This window comes from Elephantulus edwardii, unplaced genomic scaffold (assembly GCF_000299155.1).
Source record: "Elephantulus edwardii isolate Elephantulus edwardi_28Jun2011 unplaced genomic scaffold, EleEdw1.0 scaffold00093, whole genome shotgun sequence".
NCBI lineage: Eukaryota > Metazoa > Chordata > Mammalia > Macroscelidea > Macroscelididae > Elephantulus > Elephantulus edwardii.
In genome coordinates, this window is record NW_006399843.1 from 6,410,872 (window position 1) to 6,418,577 (window position 7,706).

At 45.4% G+C, this 7,706-nt stretch overlaps 1 pseudogene; it reads right to left on the minus strand.

The window, feature by feature from the left end:
* Positions 1-1,930: 1,930 nt before the first annotated feature.
* On the minus strand, positions 1,931-6,314 carry LOC102847481 (annotated as a pseudogene).
* Positions 6,315-7,706: the final 1,392 nt, after the last annotated feature.

The window sequence follows — 7,706 nt, forward strand, 5'->3', positions numbered from 1 at the left end:
ACAGAGTTTGATTCCACCAAGTGTTCCATGGGAGAAGGATGGACAATCTCCTTCTGTGCAATATACAGTCTTGGAAAAACGGCTTAATGTGAGCTATGAGTCAGTTCTGACTGGACAATATACAACAATAAACATGACTAGTCATATTAAATACATTTTTGTGTGCTTATTCGTCATCCAGATGTCTTTTGCCCATTTGAAAAACCAAGCTTGTTGTTTTCTGACTTAGTTTTGAGAGTGGCCTTTTTTTTTTTAAAAAGAAAAAAAATTTGGATTAAAACCCTTTGTCAGATACATAAGTGGCAAATATTTTCTCCTTTCACTTGTATTTTTATTCTTTTAGTGTTTTTTAAAGAGTAACTTTGTTTTTCAAAGGTCATAGTTTTGATGAACTTACTATTTTTCTATGGATTAGCTTTTATTTCATATGTAAAAGTCAAAGTCTTCAGTATTTTATAGTTTTAGGCTTTACATTTAGGAGAGTGTTTCATTTGGAGTGAATCTTTATCTAGGCCGTATAGATGGAAGTTCACCTTTTGCATGTGAATTGTCATTTGTTCCAGTACCATCTGTTGGAAAACAGTAGTCGTTTGGGCACATCAAATATGTAAAACACAAAGATCTAAGCAATAGAATCATAATAAACCATCACTTGAGATCACAGATTCTTTGCTTGCATGGAACAGTTATAAACAGGGATCTTAGTAACCACGAGTAAACACTTGTTACAAACAGAAGCACAGGGAAGTATAAACAATAACAGGCACACGAAATACCAGTGTCCTCTTCATCCCATCCTAATGTGGCCAAGAGAGCAGCTGGGACTGCCCTATTCCCATTGGTTGGCCTCCTGCCTTGGCTCACAGCCGCTTGCCATTCTGCCAGTGGTTAATGCCGGGTTTGGTAAACAGTTTACATGGTGTCATAAAGCCAGCTTGTGGCCTACGTAATTTGCTGCCTCAGCATCATTTCTTAGTTGCCGTTTCATGCAATTGCTGGTGCACAATTGCACTAGTCTGCAGTCCCTAACTCGCTCTTCCTGCCTTGCTCCATACCTTGGTGGTGGGTGTGGGAAACGACTCATAAGCTGACCCTTTAGCGGGTTTTCAGAGGCATGTAATCACAGAGGCGGAGACCTCCCAACCCTCTCCCACAGGGCAGCTAGTAGATTCGAACCGCGGGCCTTCGGCATGGCAGTGCAGCTTCTCACCACTAGGTCACCAGCGCTCACTATGCTCCATAGCTAAACAGACCAAACTGAATACCTTCAAGTCGATTCGCACCCACCACTGGGTCTCTGAAGCTATTGGTCTTTATGGGAGAAGCCTGTGCATCTTTTTTTGCTGCGCAGTACCTGGTGGGCCTCAACAATTGACCTTAGGGGTTAGCCTGAGCCGACACTATCAGGCTCCTTACTGCTCCTTCCAGGACAGAATAATTGTGTAACCTGGCTACTCTCTCAGCCTGGCCGTGTCGCATACTAGTTCCTCAAATTATAATATGTTTCTTGTGCCAAGTTACCAGAAACTTCCATGGTCAATCTCTAAGACTTGAGCAGTCTAACCCAAAGGCCATATCCCGCTTGACATATGAAAACCACCTCCTAGAGTTAATCCGTTCCCCCACCTGGAGGCACGCTGTAGACTCCCCTCGGGGAGCTGGGAGTGCAGGCGGTCCGGGGTGGGGTGGGGGGCTAACACTGTCTGACTTGATTTACACGCGGTCTGTGGGCACCACCCCTGGAAGCCTCCCTCGCGGTTCCTGGAAGCCGGCAGGGGGGCAATGATGAGTGGCTGGCTGCAGGCGACGTCCCCTGGCACCGCGCCGCTGCTTCCTTCTGCTCAGATTCTAAATCGCAGCCGCTTCCTTGCTCGGTGGCACAGCTGCTCGGCTCTGTGAGACCCCGGCCGCCCTCTGCGCCTCTTGACGCTTATTTCGCCAGCCTTCCACCCCGACCCCTCCCGTCCTTTCTTTCTTCCTTCCTTCTGTCCTTCCGTGGCTGCCGCGCCCAACCTCGAGGCTCCTTTCCCCTGAATCTACCACCAGGGGGCGCCAGGCTCCGGGCTCGCCTGTCTGGAGCTCCCTGCAGACCGCTCTGCGCCTGCGTGCGGCGCGTGGCTGGCGCACACTCTGCCCCCTCTGGCTCAGCAAGGCACAGCACCAACAGTATTATGTCCAAGAGTAAAACTCAGACTCTGGACATTTCAGATTAAAGAGATTTACTGAGAAGTAATCGCTTTAGGCAAGTCCGCTGTCGGGAATCTCTCCGAAATACTGAAAAGTAGTAATGTCATTTTGAAGCCTAAGGTGCATCTAATTCGAGCCATGGCTTTTTCAATTACTTTCTATGCATCTGAAAGCTGAACAATGAATAAAGGATGACAGAAGAAGAATTAATGCCTTGAGTTGTGTGTTGGGGAAAAGAACTGAATTTCCCATGGACGGCCAGAAGAACAAATAGATATGTCTTGGAGAGGGTGCAAGAAGTGTGCTCCTTAGAGGCAAGGTTGGCATGTTGTTTGGAAGCGTGGAGGGTCAGTGAAAGAGAGGAAGACCTCAGGCAGGTAGGTTGACACAATGAATGCAGCAATGGGGTCAAGTGCATTAGAGATGATGGCACAGGATAGGACTACTCAGATCGGTTGTTCAGACGTTGCTATGAGTCATTTGTGACTGGACCACACCTGACAGTAACTAACTGAGAAATGAAAGCCATTTGAACTGCAGAGGAAGAAAGCCTTACTGGGTCTGAGTATCTGCTCCACTGAGGCAGGACGTGACAGGGTTGATGAAAGCAAAGCCACCAGAAGCTGGGCCCGGTGGAAGCAGTCAGCATAGTCTGATGAGACTAGGGGGCACCTGGGGTGGGACTGCAATACTTTGGTTGACATTTGGGCTAGAAAATGACCAATCTGTTAAGTGGGTTGGAAAAACATTTCCTCACACACACACACACACTCCACCAGTGGCATTGAGATATTTTTGAGAATTGGCTGACTAATAAGTAAAGTTACAGGTTCCTGGAACATTAGTTTGTTTACACACCTGGCCTGTGCCATTTTAGCCTTAGGAGGGTGTGCTCTGTTAAGATATAAATGAAAATGGTTTATTGAAACAATAGAATGATTAAAAATTAAAAATGTTATGTGTTCCTATACTTAAGGAAAGGAAAAGAGTGTTGGTTTTTTTTGTTTTGTTTTGTTTTTATATTTGAAAGGGAGTAAGCAAAAGACTAACAGCTCAAAGACTGCAGCCCAGAGCTAAGACCTCTCATAGCTTAATACTAGGAATCACAGAAAGAATTCTTTACTAATGAAGCTATATTTTTCTCTACATGACCTTCTGCCCACATTCTTTGATCTCAGGAATAGAGGGATTTGAAAAACACAACATTCCATTTGTAGAGTATTAAGAGTGGAGGTTTCTTGTCTGCAAACTACATTTCATTCCTTGTGATGTCATGAGGAAGTCGGGCTTGTTCTGTGCCTCACTCAGTTCCTGCTTATGCATTTGTCTTACCACAATGTCTTTACTATGAATTATTAAATTCAGCCCTTTAAATTCATGTGAATTATAAATGTTAATTGTTTTGATTCATTATTAACTCACATATTTATTTATTTTATTGGTATAAAAGAACCCTAGGTGGGCCTGTGTTTCTGGTAACGTCATGTTATGTCTTGGTGATAGAACTGATTACGTAGAATGAAGTTTTCAGGCTTTTCCAGTCTCTATCCTGAACACTGAAGGCACTACCGTGGATCAGTTCATCCAGTTTCTCCACAGGATCAATTCTGTTATCTCCAGAGGCCTCTCAAGGATACCTTCCTGATAGGAGCCCAGCGATGTTTACTGAGGTCAGAGCTGCGAAAGGACACATCTGCACAATCACTGTGTTAATAGTCCTTTTCTCCCACAGGGCAGCCAGCACTGCTATGTGGTGAGGTGAAACTTTCTTTGAAAGGGTTTTTCTCCAGGGCAGAATCCACACAGTTCTCTTTTGGGTTTTCTTTGATGTAAATGAAAACGGGAAACAGATGCAAGAGTCTGTCCCCATCCCTGGCAACTATATGACTCCCCTTTATGAGATCTTTCATGGACAGTGAGCTCTTGATTCGTCCTGAAGGTTATCAGACACAACCTACACTGATAGGGTTTTATAGCCCATGTATTGATACTTGACATCTGGGCACAAGATTTTCCACATTCAGTGCATGAAAAGGAGGTCTTCCTTCTCTGAAACCGCTGAAGTGGTATGAGAAAAGATTTCTTAGATAAACTTTGTACCAAATTTGTTGTCAGTGTAGGGTTTCTCTCCACTATGAATTCTCTGATGAGGAGTGAGTTTCTCCTTCCGACGGAAACCTTTTCCACATGTGCTGCACACACAGGGTTTCTCTCCAGTGTGTGTTCACTTGTGGCTGATGAGGTGTCCCTTCTGTCTGAAACCCTTTCCACATTCGGGGCACTCGTAGGGTTTCTCTCCAGTGTGTGCTCGCTGGTGGACAGTAAGCCTTTCCTTCTTCATGAATTCTTTACCACAATCACATTTGTAGGGTTTATCTGCACTATGAGTTCGCTGATGCACAGTCAGGCGACCCTTACTGATGAAGCCTTTGCCACATCACATTCTCTGCAGACATAGGGTTTCTCCCCGGTATGCGTTCGGTGGTGGATGGTGAGTGCGCCCCGCTGAGAATACCCTTCACCACACTCATCACATCTATAAGGTTTCTCTCTAGTAAGAATGCGCTGATGGAGGGTGAGGTTGTGCTTCCTGACGAAGCCTTTCCGACATTCCTTGCATATGTAGGGTTTCTCCCCAGTGTGGCATTGCTGGTGTCTAGCGAGTTTTGACTTCCAGATGAAATCTTTGCCATACTCATTGCATTTGTAGGGTTTCTCTCCAGTGTGTGTTTGCTTGTGAATAATGAGGAGGGCCTTCTGACCGAACCCTTTACCACAGTCAGGGCACACATAAGGCTTCTCTCCAGAATGTGTGCGCTTATGAATAATGAGGTGTCCCTTCTGACTAAAACTTTTACCACACTCGATGCACACGTAGGGTTTCTCTCCTGTATGTGTGCGCTTATGGATAATGAGGTGTCCCTTGTGAATGAAACCCTTCCCACACTTGGTGCACACATAGGGTTTTTCTCCACTGTGTGTTCTCCTGTGAATAACGAGGTGTCCGTTCTGAATGAAACCTTTTCCACACTCAGTGCACACGTACGATTTCTCCCCATGATTTCCCCGCTGGAAAGGTACCCCTGTCTTATGGATCAGTGCTGTATTACATTCTCCACATTTAAAGGATTTCTCTCCTGAACCTGTTTGCGGATGCAGAGTGAGGTCACTCTTTCTCATGAAGCCTTTGCCACATTCACTGCATGTACAGGAGGTGTGCCCAGTAGGTCATTGCTGGTGTCTAGTGAGTTTTGACTTCTTGATGAATCCCTTACCGCATTCGTGGGCTTTATAGGTTTTCTCTCCACTGTGAATTCGCTTGTGACAAAATAAATGCCCCTTATTACTGAAAGCTTTTGTACTAACAGGACACGTGTAGGGTTTTTCCCTATTATGAGTTTGCTGATAGACAGTGAGGTTACACTTTGTGATGAATCCTTTTCCACACTCTCTGCGCACATAGGGTTTCTCCCCAGCGTGAGGTCGCTGGTGGACAGTGCTACCTGAATGCCACGCAAGGTTTTTCCCACAAACACTACGTACATGGGATTTCTTAATTTTGTAAGTTGCCCGATTCCTGTGGAATTTGGCCATAGTGTAATGGGGTTTACAATCTTCAGGAAAAATCATTCCAGTCCCAAATTGTTTATAGTCACCAAGGTGTAAGGTGTTTTCATCTCCATTAAGCTCAGCAAAGTGACTTACTTCATTGTTCCTTCTCCGATGGACTGTTGGTAAAGTGAAATCTGACTCATCAGGGAATTTTAATATACCATGGTTTTCCATGACATCAAAGGGAGGTGTCTGTGGATGATCTTCCAATGAATTAAGATTACTATTTTGGAGTCTGTGTAATTTTTTTCATCAGACGAGAGCCCAAGCAGATGATCATCAGCTCTCTGGACAACTTCTGAAAAGCTTTCCCTGCGGTTTTCAGGAAAGTTAATCCATGGTTGTTCACTTCCTTCAAGCCTGGGCAGTGTATCAGGTTTGCTCGGTTTATGACCAATGGACACCAGGTTTCTGTAGTTCTCCAGCATCACGTCCCGGTACAGGGCCTTCTGAGCAGGGTCCAGAAGCTCCCATTCTTCCCTAGTGAACTTCACAGCCACATCACTGAAGGTCAGTGCTTCCTGTAAGCACGGCTTCCTGTAAGTGTCCTGTGGTGTTGGAGAGGGGCACTGAGCCTTCACCATCTTCTATTCTCGGGATACTCCCAGAACTTTGAAAGCTCTTTATCTTTTCTTAACAAGCTCTGATTCCTGCTCAGAAATCATATGAATAGCGTCCCTCTAGCAAGGGTGGACAAAGGTGCCCATCTCTGGTTCCTCTGGGGCCACAGTCCTAAGTCAGCTCCGTCTCACATCAGGCCTCTGGATCTAGGGTGTGGCTGCTGGGACTTTCCTGTGGGCCTTGTAAGCAAACCAAGAAAAAGAAAAATTATAGTTTAGGTTTGTTTCTTTTTTTTAGGGAGCTCTGGTGGCCTAGTGGCAAGAGGCTGCACTGCAATCCAGAGGCACGTGGTTCAAATCCACCAGATGCTGTGCTGGAGAAGGAGGGGCAATCTCCTCCTGTTGAAGCTGTTCTGGTTTCTCACATTGACAGGTACCACACTCCCCTGCGGGAATGCACAGCTGTCAGTGCCTTCCAATGACGTCATACGTAGGGGACAGGCTTCTACGGCTGCCCACGAGGCTCTGGAGTCCTAACGGACAATGAACGCGAACCCGGGCCCCTTGCCCTGAGCCAGATCTCGTCTTTCTGTTGGTTGCCCAGTTTCAAGGACAGAGCTGTCACGATACTATTTGCTGTCTGTTGATTTCATTTCGTATGCAAACGGCAAGAGTGCTTCATTCTGGAGAACAAACTCCAGCATGTAGAGGTCCACCATTCAGTAGAAAATGCCAACCAGGAAAAGAGTTTTGATATGGAAATATAGAAATCTATATTTAACATTGGTTTATTCTAACTATAAGCCTATCTCTCTAAAGACTTAAGCCTAACCACAATTTCCCTTCTTTCCCGAGAGACCTGGGCAGGCGAGGCAAGCAAAATCACACTTTCAGAAAAAGTAATGAAAGCAGACATAGCTCTTAAAATGCCACTCTGAAAAGAGAAGGTAAGGGAGTGAAAAGGAGTGAATAGATAGATAGCCCTGCTATTAGAACCACAACTATTGTCAATTCAGTTCTGACCCATAGTTGCCTCCATCAGTTTTCTAGCTGTGACATTTATGGGAGATTGACCATTTTTCTCCCACAGAGTTGCTGCTAAATTCCAACTCCTGAACTTCTAGTTAGCAGCCTGACACTTAATACACTGTGTCACCGGAAGCAGCAAATCGGCACTGTGAGTAAATCCATTGATGTATTCACTACGTCAATCCATCTTTTTAATAGACTAGCTCTTCTTCGTAGCATTATGCCCTTTTGTCAAGGATTGGCCCCTCCTGGTGACATACCCAAACCACGTGAGAGGCAATCTCATCATCCTTGCCTCCAGTGAGCACCCTGGATGCA